We start from the raw sequence: 16,951 nt of genomic DNA, 5'->3' as shown, positions 1-16,951 counted from the left end.
CGCGACTACAAAGCAATACCATGCTGAGGGTGGCTGGGTTCGATTCCCGGTGCCGGTCTAGGCAATTTTCGGATTGGTAATTGTTTCGACTTCCCTGGGCATAAAAGTATCATCGTGCTAGCCTCATGATATACGAATGCAAAAATGGTAACTTGGCTTAGAAACCTCGCAGTTAATAACTGTGGAAGTGCTCAATGAACACTAAGCTGCGAGGCGGCTCTGTGCCAGTGTGGGGATGTAATGCCAATAAGAAGAAGAAGAGAGACAAGCGCTTAGGACCATCTTTGGCGGTGTGTGTCGGCGAAGGATGAGCCACGAGTTCGCCCAACTCTACGGTGAACCCAGTATTCAGAAGGTAGCTAAAGCTGGAAGGGAACGATGGGCAGCGCATGTTGCAAGAATGCCCGACAGCAAACCCTGCGGAAATGGTGTTCGCCTCCAAGCCAGTAGGTACAATAAGGCATGGAGCACAGCGAGTTAGGTGGGCAGACCAGGTACACAACGACTTGACGAATGTAGGGCGCAACTGAGCATGGAGTGATGTGGCCTCAAATTGTGTATTGTGGCGTTAAATTGTTGATTTAGTACTATCTGTTTAGAGGTAAGCAAAACAAATAAATGAACATGGAATTTGATCAAGAATGGAAATAGCCAGTATTGGTAGATCTGTCGCGATCGTGATACAAAAATTTCAAAGGACAAAATTACTTGAAACTGCTTCCTACTAACTGGTCGTTAGCTTACTGACCGACACAACCACACTATTCTCCACGAAATTAGGCAAAATCTCTCTAAACTTGCTGATAGCTTGTCACAGTGTGTGAACGCAACCCACGGTCAGTCCGCTAACAGTTTGGAACGTTATCGGATATCGTGATCTTTGATTGATACAGCGGCCGTAATTTGCGGAAAAAGCCGTTCATATTTACCAAAAATATGGAGAAGTGTTTGGAGCATGCCCAAAAATGTGTGGCTGAGCCGCAAGAGTTCTGGCAGAATGTTATATTCATGGACAAAAGAAAATTAAAAATTTTTGGGACCGACGGACTGGATAGGGTGCAAACCAACTACAGGATTGGATAAAAAAAAATCGACCGACTATGAAGCTTATTGGTGGTCATGTTGTGGTTTGGGGTGCTTTGAGTGTAAACGGCACCAAACACGTAACGTTTATCAATAGTTATCAATAGAATCGTTTAATTTTATTAAACACTAGCAGACCCGACGAACTTCGTTTCGCCTAAAATTGATTTATTCTCTGCTTAGTTCTCGAGTTAGGAAGAAATTTCTGTTTCATTTGTATAATAGCCCCTGTTTCCAAAGAAGGGGGGGTCTCGATCCATCTTAAGAACCTTCCCCGGCTCCAAAACCCTCTGCATACAAATTTTCACGCTGATCGGTTCAGTAGTTTCGGAGTCTATAAGGTTCAGACAGACAGAAATTAATTTTTATGTATATAGATTTAGAAAGATAGCTTGAAGGCAAGCGCCGTTAAATTACATTAATTAAATTACAGCCCCACTGAAAATCTGTTCGATCCTTGAAAATGAGATCACAGAACGTAAATCAATTGAAGATGGTTCTCATGGAAAAATGACAGAAGATCACCCCGGAAACAACCCAAAAACTGGCAAATCAATGGAAAGGCGTCTTCAGAGCGTAATTGTAGCAAGAATTAATTTGAAGTTTTGATAAAAAAAATATTCTGAGCATTGTACGAACATTTTTTGGCGTTAAATTTGTATCTGTTTTCTGTTAATTTGTGTCTTTTTTCTGTTTTCTGAGCTTAAATAAAGAAAATATTGGACTGTTTATTTTTTTGAATCCGACACTGAAAAGACATAAGCATTAGGGTGGTTCAAAAAAACGATTTTGCTCTACAACGCTGATTCTGATTCTGTATCATGTTATGTGTATCCTCCGAAAATTTGAGCTCATTTGGATAAAAACTGATTTAGCACAAGCCGTTCCAAGTTGGGGAAATTTATTTTTTCATTAAACTGATTATGGCGCTTCCTCATTAAGCGCAGGCCAAAAGAAAACCTACATAGCTAAAAGGAATACTCAAGAGCTTTCACTCAACGAAAACCGCGTCTTGATTAATAGTCCCAATAATGAGTAATCGATTTTAATACAAGTTGCGCCTGTCATAAGACGAGTTTATACAATCCCATTGAATTCCACCACTTAATTGTATCTTGACAGATACGTATTTCGACCTCAACAGTAAGGCCGTCTTCAGTGTCTCGTACTTGACTCGACTTAAGTCGAGGATTGTATAAACTCGTCTTATGACAGGTGAAAACATTCCACTAAAAAGCTCAAAATAATTTTCTTAACAAGTTGCGAATTTTTAGTCATGATTGTTAAACTTTTTTGGGGGCATCACTGTAACGTGCAGTGCAACATACTGCCTCATACACATATCTGTCCTATGTTTGTTGGGATTCCTATGCACATGGGACAGTTATGCGTATATGGAAATTTTCTTATTTTTTCATTGCTTTTTTTTGAGTATTTTATGGAAAAATTTTAATTTTCCATGGAAGAAAAATATTTATTTTGTAGAAAATTTTGTAACTGTTTATTGCTAATATTGATTTATTTATGGAAATTTTGTATTTTTTTCGTTGAACTTTTTGATTTCTTTATGGAAAATTCTTCTTTTATAATTGCTATTTTTGCTTTTAAAATTTATTTTTATTTTTGTGCAAAATGCTTAATTGTTTATGGAAATTTTGTTTTATTTGTGGAAATTTTATATTTATTTATTGCTTATACCCTGATTTCTTTATTGGCAATTTCCTAATTGTTTATGGAAAATTTCTATTTTGCTGCCGTAGAAAATCACTAAAAATGCATTCATTTTAAAAGAAGACAGTTTTAAGATATTCTTATTCCATTGCTCTAAAACATCTTGTAGTGTGGGCAAATCGAATTTATGGTTGATTTACGGATTGTTTTGTTTATTATTTTCCTAGACATAGAATTATTTCGACTCTGAAAGCTGCAATAGGACCCTCCATTTGTTTGAAAAACTGGAAAAAAATAAAGCTTCTTGTTATTGGAGAGCTAGTCGTTGTCTTATTAAACTGCGATGAAGGCTGAGCTCTCTATGTGCAGTAAGGACTATAATAGATCCCGTACAGAAGTAAAACAAAATCCCGATTTGAAACTGAAATTAAAACTACATTCAGAATTTGATAAATTTATTCAGAATTTTTTTCGGAAAGTCCTTCAGGCGTTTTTTTGTAAATACTTAAAATAGTTCTATAGAAAATTTCTTCAGGAATTCTTTGATTGATTCATTGATTGTCTTTAATAGAGAGGCTTCCAACCATAGGCTGGCTCAACTCTAAGAATTAATTCTATAAGTCATCTAGAATTATTTTCAGGCATGCCTTTATTTTTATCAGGAACATCATCGAAAAATCTTCCAGGTATTCAAACAAAAAATCTTCCAGGAATTCATTTTAAAATTCCTGCAGGAATTCTTTTAAAAATCCTCTTTAGATCAAACTAGAAATTTCTTTGGAAACTCCTGAAGAAATTTCTTTCAAATTTCACTAACTTGCCACGAATTCTTTCTGAAAACCATTCGGACATTATTCGGGACATACCTTAGGAACATTTTCCAGATAGTTCTTAAGACCCTGGGAAATTCTTTTCGAACTTTATTCAAAAATTCATTTAGGAGTGCACCGATAACAAGTTTAGGAATATTTTAGGAAATCATGGGAAAATTCCTTGTGAATTTCCTTCGAGAATTTCTTGGGAAATTCCTTTCAAAATTACTTCAGGATCTACATTCGAGCCTTCTTGATGTACGGAATAAACGTAGTGCCGATATCGCGTCTGATCATCACCTCCTCATCGGCGAAATACGCCTGCGCATTGCGCGGATTCGTCGGCAGGAGGAAAGAGTTGGACGACGATTCAACACACGCCGACTGGAAGATGCCACGGTGAAACGGTCCTTCGTTGAAGAACTGGAGACGCGTGCTGCAGATATTCCGGAAGGTGGCAGCATGGAAGACCAATGGACCGCCATCAAGAATGCCTTCATCGCCACCAGCGAGAACAATCTGGGCGAACTACGCACCCAGAGAAAACAATGGATCACCGATGAGACCTGGAGGAAGATAGAGGAGCGAAGAGAAGCCAAAGCCGCGATAGAGCTATCGAAAACCAGAGGAGCCAAAGTCTAAACCCGTCAACGATACGCGGCTCTTGTGAAGGAAGTAAAACGCTCATGTCGACGGGACAAGTGAGCGTGGGCAGACTCTCTGGCCGACGAAGGAGAGAGAGCCGCCGCAACCGGGGACATTCGCCTCCTCTACGATATCTCACGACGCTTAAGCGGGCGAAGATGAATGCAACGATGCCTGTGAAAGACGCGAATGATCAGTTATTGAGCGACCCAACTGACCAGCTGAAACGCTGGTTCGAGCACTTCGAACAACTTTTTCAAGTGCCAGCCAGGCCATCACCACCTCGGCATGATCTGCCTAGGATCCGACGTATAACACGCGTCAATACCGAAGCTCCATCACTGCTAGAGATTCAAACAGCCATCCAAAGCATGAAATCGACTAAAGCCCCAGGGGTCGACCGCATATCAGCCGAGATGCTCAAAGCTGACCCCATGACATCCGCTCAACTACTGCATCGTTTATTTCATAATATCTGGGACACCGCAACTTTACCGGTCGACTGGATGCAAGGTATCTTAGTAAAGGTGCCCAAAAAGGGTGACCTGACTGTATGCGATAACTGGCGAGGCATTATGTTGCTGTGTACCGTTCTCAAAGTTCTGTGCAAAATTATCCTAGCCCGGATTCAGGAGAAGATCGATGCGACTCTCCGGCGGCAGCAAGCCGGATTCCGTGCCTGAAGATCCTGTGTGGACCATATTGTCACGCTCCGCATCATTCTGGAGCAGGTCAACGAATTCCAAGAGTCCCTTTACTTGGTATTCATTGACTACGAAAAAGCTTTCGACCGTCTCAATCACTAGAATATGTGGGGCGCCCTGAGACGCAAGGGAGTTCCTGAGAAAATCATCGGCCTCATCGAAGCACAGTACGAGGCCTTTTCGTGTAGAGTGCTGCACAATGGATTCCTGTCCGACCCTATCCGGGTCGTAGCTGGTGTGAGGCAAGGATGTATCCTATCACCGTTACTGTTCCTCAACGTAATCGATGAGATTCTGGTAGGTGCGATTGACCGTGAACCAAACCGCGGGCTGTTATGGCAGCCTATAACCATGGAGCACCTATTTATTTATTTATCATCAGACTAAGGCCGGAGTGGCCTGTGCTGCACATAAAAGACTTCTCCATTCAGCTCGGTTCAAGGCTGCACTTCGCCAACCACGCAGTCTGCGGAGGGTCCGCAAGTCGTCCTCCACCTGATCGATGGAGCACCTAAACGACTTCGAATTGGCTGATGACGTTGCACTCCTCGCGCAACGGCGCTCTGATATGCAGAGTAAGCTCAACGACCTTGCCGAGCGCTCCTCTTCGGCAGGTTTAGTCATCAACGTCAACAAAACCAAATCGTTGGATGTAAACACGGGGACTCCTTCCAGTTTCACAGTAGCCGGGCAACCAGTGGAGAATGTTGAAAGCTTCCAATATCTTGGTAGCCAAATGGCATCAGACGGCGGTACCAAGATCGACATAGGCGCACGGATCAAGAAAGCAAGGGCTGCCTTTGCGAGTTTAAGAAATATCTGGAAAAACAGGCAGATAAATGAACGCACCAAAATACGAATTTTCAACTCTAACGTGAAATCTGTGCTGTTATACGCTAGCGAAACATGGTGTGTATCAGTGGAGAACACTCAACGGCTGCAGGTGTTCATTAACAGATGCCTGCGGTATATAATTCGGGCCTGGTGGCCTCACAACTGGATCTCAAACAATGAGCTCCATCGTCGTTGTCACCAGAGGCCGATAGCAACAGAAATTCGGGATCAGTGGGGCTGGGTCGGCCACACTCTACGTAGGGGCGGAAACGAAATCTGTAAACAAGCATTAGACTGGAACCCAGCGGGACATCGCAGCAGAGGCAGACCCAGAGGCTCATGGCGGCGAAGCCTCAATAAAGAAATAAAAGAAGTCGACCGAAATCTAACCTGGCAACAGGTTAAAGCGATAGCCGTCGGCCCTTTGCACCACCGGAGGTGTACAGGATCCGTAAGTAAGTAAGTAAGTCTACATTCGAAACTATTTCTTTTTTAATAAATTTCAACAACAAAATCTTCAAATTGTTTGTATTCTAGGATTTCCTGCAGCAACTTCCGAATAAATGTCTGGATAAATTTACAAAGGCATTTCCGGATAATTTTAAAAGAAATCCCTGAAAAAATCGACAAAGACAATCGTCTTTTTTTTTCGATAAAACAACAAGTTCGGCTTAATCCAAAATGACCTATTTATTCGAATGACATATTTGGTCGAATACTTATTCCACGGCATAAAACAAATCTAGGAACTTTTTTCAAATGGGCGTAATTGATTCTAACCTTGATTTTTGGAACGGCGATTGTGCTCTTCATTCAAACATTTATGTTGAACTTATGTGGCTAACAGAAAGAATAGATTCTTATCGATCTTGTAGTACCTATGTAGTAATCTATCTTGTATACCTAAGTTGAGTGAAATATGCTGAGTTGAGAGAGTAGTAGCCGTTTTTAATCTCAAGGTCAAATACAGTTACGCCTATTTGAAAAAAGTTCCTGGAATTTACATTTTCGACCACATAACATTTTCATCCAATTTACATATTCGGCCGTATGATCTGTTTTATCGAGCCACATTTTCAGCCAAATGACTCTTTCGGTCAAATAACTTTTTTTGCGAAACTGCTCACGTTATAAATTGAAATTACCATCATCTGTTGATAACTTCAGAAAATATCAGTAAAAAACATAGTGGTGCTATTATTATTTCGCCCAGTGGTTCATATATTTATGTTATTAATAATGGAACAAAAACCCTACCATCATACGAGGCTTCTTTTATATCAAGGGGCTGCTTTGGATTATTCATCTTCTGAAAAAAAAAACACAATTTGAGACAGAAAGTTGCAATCCAACTATCTACAAGACACCCGAATTGTGATAATGGTAACTCGAAAATAATTTACGTTATAATTATTGTTTCAAAATGTCCAAAGTAGCCGTTGATATGTCAAACGAAGCCCGTACGACGGCACTAGAAAAAAATAAAAAAAATATTCACCCAGAGTAATACAATTTACTCTATTATATGTGTTACCGATGTTGCAATTAAAAAAAATCTTAGTTTGCGTCCGAAACAAGCTCACTGATCCTAGTTGGAAGAAGGAGGCTCGACACTAAACGTTCCAATTTGTATGGAGCGCGGAGCTCAGCTACCTATCCGTATGATGACCGTGCGGCTGCAATGAGCTCACATGCACTCACTCATATTATCGCTCTCCGCGCCTGCTGCGGGAACTTGTTCCTTGTATTAACCTCAATGTTAGTACGCACTAAGACGACGATCATGCTGTTGCTGTTGTCATTGCTAACAGGCCCGAGCTCGCACCATCAGGACCGGGTCCTTGGGATCTCTACCGCGTACTATTTCTGCTCCAGGTTCGCTGTATCACCGGTTCGCCAAGTTGCGCCGCTACCACAACTTGTACTGCTACTACTACTACTTCTAATGCTCTGCCGCCGCCGCTGCTGCTACTCCTAACCCTAACCCTATCGAGTTCCGACAGCAACGCGAATTGTCCCCGCGTTTGGAAGTCTGGCCGTGCGGTGTGGGGAGACCTAGTTTGCGCGACCCGCCGCGATCGTCGATCGACGACGACGGCGTCTTCCACGACAGGGCACAAGAAACCGCCAAATCAAGAAGAAGCCGAAGAAAAACTTGTTTCCGATGGGCAGCACAGCACTACTTGGTGGTAGGTGCTGTGGCGGACTCGCTGATCGCTTTAGATCACTGTACGACGACGGCGATGAGTCGTTGCAAAAGTGGATGCTGTTGCTGCTGATGATGGTGGCAATCACGGGAACGCTGGTGCAAATGATGATGGTGATGATGACTGTTGTTCGTCCACATGTCAGCTGGATATTGACATTTTAATTATTACATGCGAGCCATGCTGTAATAGACGGAACGGTAAAGAAACCAATTAATTACGGGAACAGCTGATCGAGTGCGGGTTTGTGGTTGAAGCAGGCGATAGAATGACTTAAGAAGCAGGGCTTGCTTAATAGAACACCTGCTTATTCGCATAACAGCGATTCACACGGAAATCACGACTTTTTTTCAAGATTTGAAATTTGTATTTTTCTATTTGTTGAAAATTTGGCACATGCAATCTTTATGACTAAACACAATGATCATTGGTTCGCTATTTTTTAACTCTAACTTCGCTAACTTTTATAACTCATAAACGGTTCGTCCGATCGTTTCACAGTCTTTGGCAATGGCTTAAGTGATGATTGGGGTAATGTAAAAAAAAAATGTTCTGTTTTTTATACATTTGAAGAAAGAATACTAAATCCATTGTCCTTAAAAACGCCAGCCAGCTGAGGACCTCTTACTAAAAACAATAATAATAAAACCGTTTTTTTTTAACATTTTTTTTAACGTGTTTTTCGTGAACACATTATTCGGTTTTTTCACTAGGTCAGCGCTACCATTTTTGAGTTATAGCCATTTTATAATATAATATACTGAACTTTATCCATTGTGAGTAGTTTTCAATTGTTTCTAGAATCAAATATTAGAACGTCTTGATAATGTTAGACTGAAATACTTGCAAAACTATGAGCAGTCTCGCTTTTGACGGAAATTTATACAAATTTCTTTAAAAAAAAAGAGATGGCAATACAATTTTACTCAGTCACTGAGTAGATGAAAGTTCAAGTGCTTTGAAACAATGTCACCAAATTATCCACATTCGAAAGGAATTGGCTACGAATTCATTAAAAGTGGGTTATCGCAATCGTTATAAAGGTAGATTCGCCTGTGTTTTGGCCTTCGGCAATCAACGTCTTGCACCATTCGATGCAGTCGAGATCAGCAATCGGTCATGTCGATGACTGGAAATCATTCAAAGATTCCAATTAACGTAGCAGTGCTAATATTTGCTCGATAAAAACATTTATCCAAAAATAACAATTTCAGAAAATAACATTTCCTCGAAATATAATATTGCCCATAAAAAAACATTTTTTTGAAAACAACCAAAAATAAAAGGGATCACATACACATATAATCGTTTCAAAACAACTATTAACTGTGACTATCGAGATGAACCAGTTTTGGGCTGAAAATCTTGCTAATAAAGATATGAAGAAAAACTGATGCTGCCATGCAACTAAGACTAGCTTTTTGGGAAATTGTTATACACGGCGAAAACGTTCTACGACTAATTCATTTCGGCGCCTCCAAAACTACGGCAAATCACAACATCTACTTCCAGCCTTCCGTTTCGGTACATCTGAACTTTACCGCTGCGGACAGAATCACAATTTGACCATATTCTAAAAATTCTGAAATTTTGGAAATACAATGAAGTCCAATACAATGCAAACCAAACCCACTTCAAATCCAATCCGAATCCAATAAAAAAAAAACAAATTCAGACCAAATCCAATCCAAATCCAATTGGGTCCTAAGTGGGTCGATAGTGCATCGGTCAAGAATACTTGAACCGATGTTATCAAAATTCTGGTGAAAGTCTAAATCAGTAAAAATAATATTTTTGTGTTTAAGACAATTTAAGGCAAATTTTGGGTTGTGCAACATTTCAGAACGAATGAACCATCAGCCCAAAACGTCAGGCCCACATATATGAACTGTGAAAGGTTGAGTCAAGTGCCCTGTGGTGTTTTACTAGTGCGTTTGAATCATATTATTCCGAACGTCAAACAAGACCGAAAATGTCGAGGAAGCATTTTTCATCTATTTTCAAATTTCAAATTAAACAATGTTCCTTTCGATTTTTAAGTCGAAAGACAATTTAACGCATTCAGGATGATTAACCTCATCTTTCCCTGAAAGAAAATCAAATATCGATTCTTCATTTTAAGACCCAATTCAAATCTAATCCAAACCAAATCAAATCCAATTCCATCCAAATCCAATCCAAATCTAATCATAACCCAATAGAATTCAATCCAAATCCAATTTGAATCCAATCCAAATCCAATCAAATTCCAATCCAAATCAAACCCAAATTCAATCCAATCCAACAATCCAAATCCAATCCAAATCCAAATCCAAATCCAATCCAAATCCAATTCAAATCCTATCCAAATCCAACCCAAATCAAATCCAAATCCAATTAAAATCCAATCTAAATCCAATCCAAATTTGATCCAAATCTGATCCAAATCCAATCTAAATCCAATTCAAGTCCAATCCAAATCCAATCCAAATCCAATCTAAATCCAATCCAAATCCATTTCAAGTCCAATCCAAATCCAATCAAATTCCAATCCAAATCTAATTTAGGCCCAATCCAAATTCAATCCAAATCCAATCAAATCCAAATCCAATCAAATCCAATCCAAATCCAATTCAAGTCCAATCCAAATACAATTCAAATCAAATCCAAATCCAATCTAAATCCAATTTAAATCCAATCCAAATCCTATAAAAATACAATCCAAATGCAATCCAAATCAAATCCAATCCAAATCCATTCCAAACCCAATCCAAATCCAATTTAAATTTAATCCAAACCCAAACCCACTCCAAATCCAATCCAAATCCAATTCAAAACCAATTCAAATACAATCCAAATCCAATCCAAAATTCAATCCAGCTCCAATCGAAATTCAAAACAAATTCAATCTAAATTCAATCCAAATACAATCCAAATCCAATCCAAATGAAGTCCAATACAAATTCAATTCCAATTCAATTCCAATTCACATCCTATCCAAATCCAGTTTTAATCCAATCCAAATCCAATTCAAAAACAATTCAAATCCAATTGCAAATCCAAATCCAAACCAAATACAATTCAAATCCAATCCACACACAAACCAAATCCAATCAAAAATTCAAACCAAATCCAATCTAAATCCATTCCAAATACAATCCAAATCTAATCCAAATCCAATCGAGATTCAAACCAAATCTAATCTAAATCCAATCCAAATCTGAATCCAATCCAAATACAATTCAAATCCAATCCAAATTCAATCCAAATCGAATACAATCCAAATCCAATCCAATCCACACCCAAACCAAATCCAATCCAAAACCAATTAAAATCCTACACGAATCCAATCCAAATCCAATCTAAATCCAATCCAAATCTAAATCCAATCCAAATACAATTCAAATCCAATCCGAATTCAATCCGAATCGAATACAATCCAAATCCAATCCAATCCACACCCAAACCAAATCCAATCCAAAACCAATTAAAATCCTATACGAATCCAATCTAAATCCAATCTAAATCCAATCCAAATCCAATTCAAATACAATCTAAATCCAAATCCTATCCAAATCCAAATCCAAATTCAAATACAATCTAAATCCAAATCCAATCCAAATCCAAACAATCCAAATCCAATCTAAAATTCAATCCAAATCCAATCGAAATCAAACCAAATCCAATCTAAATCCAATCCGAATCTAAATCCAATCCAAACACAATCCAAATCCAATCCACACCCAAACCAAATCCAATCCAAACCCAATTAAAATCCTATCCAAATCCAATCCAAAACCAATGTAAATCCAATCCAAATCCAATTCAAAACCAATTCAAATACAATCCAAATCCAATCCAAAATTCAATCCAAATCTAATCGAAATTCAAAGCAAATTCAATCTAAATTCAATCCAAATACAATCCAAATCCAATCCAAATTCAATCCAAATCAAGTCCAATACAAATTCAATCCAATCCACACCCAAACCAAATCCCATCCAAATCCAATTCAATTCCAATTCACATCCTATCCAAATCCAGTTTTAATCCAATCCAAATCCAATTCAAAAACAATTCAAATCCAATTGCAAATCCAAATCCAAACCAAATCCAATTCAAATCCAATCCACACACAAACCAAATCCAATCCAAATGCAATCCAAATCCAATTTAAATCCAATCCAAAGCCAAATCGAATCCAAATTCAAACCAAATACAATCCAAATCCAATCAAAAATTCAATCCAAATCCAATCGAAATTCAAACCAAATCCAATCTAAATCCATTCCAAATACAATCCAAATCTAATCCAAATCCAATCGAGATTCAAACCAAATCCAATCTAAATCCAATCCAAATATAAATCCAATCCAAATTCAATCCAAATCGAATACAATCCAAATCCAATCCAAAACCAATTAAAATCCTATACGAATCCAATCCAAATCCAATCTAAATCCAATCCAAATCCAATTCAAATACAATCTAAATCCAAATCCAAATCCAAATCCAATCCAATCCACACCCAAACCAAATCCAATCCAAATCCAATTCAATTCCAATTCACATCCTATCCAAGTCCAATCCAAATTCAGACCAAATCCAATCCAAATCCTATCCAAACTCAATCCAGATCAAATCCAATCCAAATCCAATCCACACCCAAACCAAATCCCATCCAAATCCAATTGAATTCCAATTCACATCCTATCCAAATCCAATCTAAATCCAATCCAAATCCAATTAAAGTCCAATCCAATTCCAATTTTAATCCAATCTAATTCCAATCCAAATCCAATTCAAAACCAATTCAAATCTAATCCAAATCCAAATCCAAACCAAATACAATCTAAATCCAAATAAAATCCTATTCAAATTCAATCCAAATCAAATCGAATCCAAATCCAATCCACACCCAAACCAAATCCAATCCAAATGCAATCCAAATCCAATTCAAATCCAATCCAAATACAATTTAAATCGAATCCAAATTCAAACCAAATCCAACCCAAATGCAATCCAAATCCAATTCAAATCCAATCCAAATACAATTCAAATCGAATCCAAATTGAATCCAAATCCAATCGAAATTCAAACCAAATCCAATCCGAATCTAAATCCAATCCAAATCCTATTCAAAATCAAACCAAATCAAATCCAATCCAATCCAATCCACACCCAAACCAAATTCAATCCAAATCCAGTTCAATTCCAATTCACATTCTATCCAAATTCAATCCAATATACAACCAAACCAAATCCAATCCAAATCCAATTCAAAACCAATTCAAATTCAATCCAAATCCTATCCAAATTCAATCCAAATCCAATCCAAATCCAATCCACACCCAAACCAAATCCCATCCAAATCCAATTGAATTCAAATTCACATCTTATCCAAATCCAATCTAAATCCAATCCAAATACAATTAAAGTCCAATCCAATTCCAATTTTAATCCAATCTAATTCCAATCCAAATCCAATTCAAAACCAATTCAAATCCAATCCAAATCCAAATCCAAACCAAATACAATCCAAATCCAATCCAAATTCAAACCAAATCCAATCTGAATCCAATCCAAATTCTATTCAAATTCAATCCAAATCAAATCGAATCCAAATCCAATCCACACCCAATCCAAATGCAATCCAAATGCAATTCAAATCCAATCCAAATACAGTTCAAATCGAATCCAAATTCAAACCGAATCCAATCCAAATCCAATCCAAAATTCAATCCAAATCCAATCGAAATCCAATCCGAATCTAAATCCATTCCAAATACAATCCAAATCCAACTCAAATTCAATCCAAATCAAATCCAATCCAAATCCAATCCAATCCAAATCCAATTCAATTCCAATTCACATCCTATCCAAATCCAATCCAAATCCAATCCAATCCACAACCAAACCATATCCAATACAAATTCAAACCAAATCCAATCTGAATCCATATTCTATTCAAATTCAATCCAATTCAAATCGAATCCAAAACCAATCCACACCCAAACCAAATCCAATCCAAATGCAATCCAATCCAATTCAAATAGAATCCAAATTCAAACCAAATCCAATCCAAATACAATCCAAATCCAATCCAAAATTCAATCCAAATCCAATCGAAATTCAAACCAAATCCAATCCAAATCCTATTCAAATTCAAACCAAATCAAATCCAATCCAATCCAATCCACACCCAAACCAAATCCAATCCAAATCCAATTCAATTCCAATTCACATCCTATCCAAATCCAATTCAAGTCCAGTCCAATTCCAATTTTAATCCAATCCAAATCCAATTCAAAACCAATTCAAATCTAATCCAAATCCAAATCCAAACCAAATACAATCCAAAATCCAATCCAAATTCAAACCAAATCCAATCTGAATCCAATCCAAATTCTATTCAAATTCAATCCAAATCAAATCGAATCCAAATCCAATCCACACCCAAACCAAATCCAATCCAAATGCAATCCAAATCCAATTCAAATCGAATCCAAATTCAAAACAAATCCAATCCAAATACAATCCAAATCCAATCCAAAATTCAATCCAATTCCAATCGAAATCCAATCCGAATCTAAATCCATTCCAAATACAATCCAAATCCAATCCAAATCAAATCCAATCCAAATCCAATCCAATCCACACCCAATCCAAATCCAATTCAATTCCAATTCACATCCTATCCAAATCCAATCCAAATCCAATTCAAGTCCAGTCCAATTCCAATTTTAATCCAATCTAATTCCAATCCAAATCCAATTCAAAATCGATTCAAATCCAATCCAAATCCAATCCAAAGCCAAGTCCAATCCAAATACAATTCAAATCGGATCCAAATTCAAACCAAATCCATTCCAAATCCAATTAACGTTCAATCTAAATCCAATTTAAATCCAATCCAAATCCAATCAAATTCCAATCCAAATTCAATTCAAATACAATCCAAATCCAATTCAAATCCAATCCAAATTCAATTCAAATCCACTCTAAATCCAATCCAAATCCTATTCAAATCCAAATCCAATCCAAATACAATCCAAATGCAATTCAAAATTCAATCCAAATCAAATCCAATCCCAAACCAATCTAAATCTAATCAAAACCCAATTAAAATCCAATCCAAATCCAATTCAATTTCAATCAAAATCCAATCCAAATCCAATCCAAATCCAATCGAAATCCAATCTAAATCCAATCCAAATCCAAATACAATCCAAATCCAATCCACGTCAAAACCAAATCCAATCCACGCCCAAACCAAATCCAATACAAACACAATCCAAATCCAATTCAATTCCAATTCAATTCCAATCCAAATCCAATTCAAATCCAATCCAAATCCAATTCAAATCCAATCCAAATCCAATTCCTATCCAAAACGAATTCAAATCTAATCCCAAATCAAATCCAAATCCAATCCAGTTTCAATCCAAATCCAATTCAACCACAATCAAAATCTAACCAAAATCCATGCCAAATTCAATCAAGTCAAGTCAACAAGTCTAACTCAAATCCATTTTAAATCCAATCCTAATTCAATCCAAATCCATTTAAAATCAAACCCAATTTCAATTTAACCCAAATTCAATCCAAAACCAAAACCAAACCAAAAGCATTTAGAATCAAACATAAATCTAATTTTAGTCCAATCTAAATATTATCTAATCCAAATCCATTCCAAGTCCAACACAAATCCATATTAAATCCAACCAAAATCCAAATCCAAATACGAATCCTATTTAAATCTATTCCAAATTCAATCCAAATCTAATCCGAATCCAATTCTAACCCAATTATCCAAAAAAAAAACTTAAATTCAATCCAAATCCCATCCTAAATCATTTCAAATCAAACACAAATCTAATCGAAATCCAATCTAAATCTTATCCAAATTCAATCCAAATCCAATCTCAACTCAATCCGAATCCAATCCTAATCCAAATCCATTTTAAATTCAACACAAATCAAATCCAAATCTTAACTTAATGCAAACTAAATCCAACCAAAATCATAATCCTAATCCTATCCAAATCTAATCCGAATCCAATCTAAATCCAACCCTTATTCATTTTAAATCCAACCAAAATCCAAATCTATTCTAAATTCAAATCCATTTAAAATTCAACCCAAAACCAATTCAAATTAAATATAATTTTAATTCAATCCAAACAATTCCAAAATCCAACAAAAATCCAATCCAAATTTATTTTAAATCCAATGTGAATCCAATTTAATTCCAATATATATCCTAATCCTTCCAAATCCAAATCCAATTCAAACCCAATCCATTTCAAATCCAAATCCAATCTAAATTCAATCAAAATCCAAACTCAATCCAAATCCATTTCTAATCCAACCCTAATCCAATCCGACATTGCCCGAGGAGGGTGATCTGGATGGGTCCCTCTTGAGGTCCCTTTTGCTGGAGTACATTCAAAGCAGCCATTAACGACGCAGCGGAGAACAATGTCGGATATGTGGAACGAAGTCGACGGAACGATTGGTTCGACGAAGAGTGCAGACACATGCTGGAGGACAAGGACGCAGGGCGGGCGGCTGCCTGCAGCAAGGGATCCGGAAGAACGTGTAACGTCATAGACGGAAACGGAGACAGCAGACCCGCCAGGAGAAGAAACACCACTTGGAAGAAGTGGAGTGCGAGGAGATGGAACAGCTATGCTGTTCTAAAAAAGACACGCAAGTTCTATCAAAAGCTCAACACATCCCGCAAAGGCTTCGTTTCGCGAGCCAAGGGTGGGATCATATTAGCGGATGAACACGAGGTGATCAAAATAGGGAAGCCGCATTTCGAACAATTGTTGAATGGCGCTGATAGTACAGTACACATATCCCAAAATCTCCGTAAAAAATCGAGTGAGGAAAAAACTAAGTAAAACCGATTCTTGTACCGCTCAAATACTAAAATCCGCTTTAATCCCAAAAAAACGCATCTGAAATGATTGTGCATTAGCAATGGACCATTATCCAACAAAAATATATG

The 16,951-nt window shown here is 37.5% G+C and overlaps 1 protein-coding gene across 7 annotated transcripts in view; it reads right to left on the bottom strand.

Moving 5' to 3' along the window:
- Positions 1–16,951, bottom strand: part of LOC134212438 (putative uncharacterized protein DDB_G0282133) — a 289,981-nt gene that overhangs the window by 182,984 nt on the left and 90,046 nt on the right. For 5 of the 7 annotated variants that reach the window (XM_062690302.1, XM_062690298.1, XM_062690296.1 and 2 more), the window contains exon 2: positions 7,451–8,139. The exons of the other annotated variants lie outside the window; for them this stretch is intronic. The gene's annotated coding sequence lies outside the window, so the exon portion shown is untranslated. The remainder of the gene's footprint in view (positions 1–7,450; positions 8,140–16,951) is intronic. 7 annotated transcript variants of the gene reach the window in all.

This window comes from Armigeres subalbatus, chromosome 2, assembly GCF_024139115.2.
Source record: "Armigeres subalbatus isolate Guangzhou_Male chromosome 2, GZ_Asu_2, whole genome shotgun sequence".
In the NCBI taxonomy this organism is placed as follows: Eukaryota; Metazoa; Arthropoda; class Insecta; order Diptera; family Culicidae; genus Armigeres; species Armigeres subalbatus.
The sequence above is the reverse complement of the archived record's forward strand: the minus strand, read 5'-3'. Positions and strand labels throughout refer to the sequence as shown.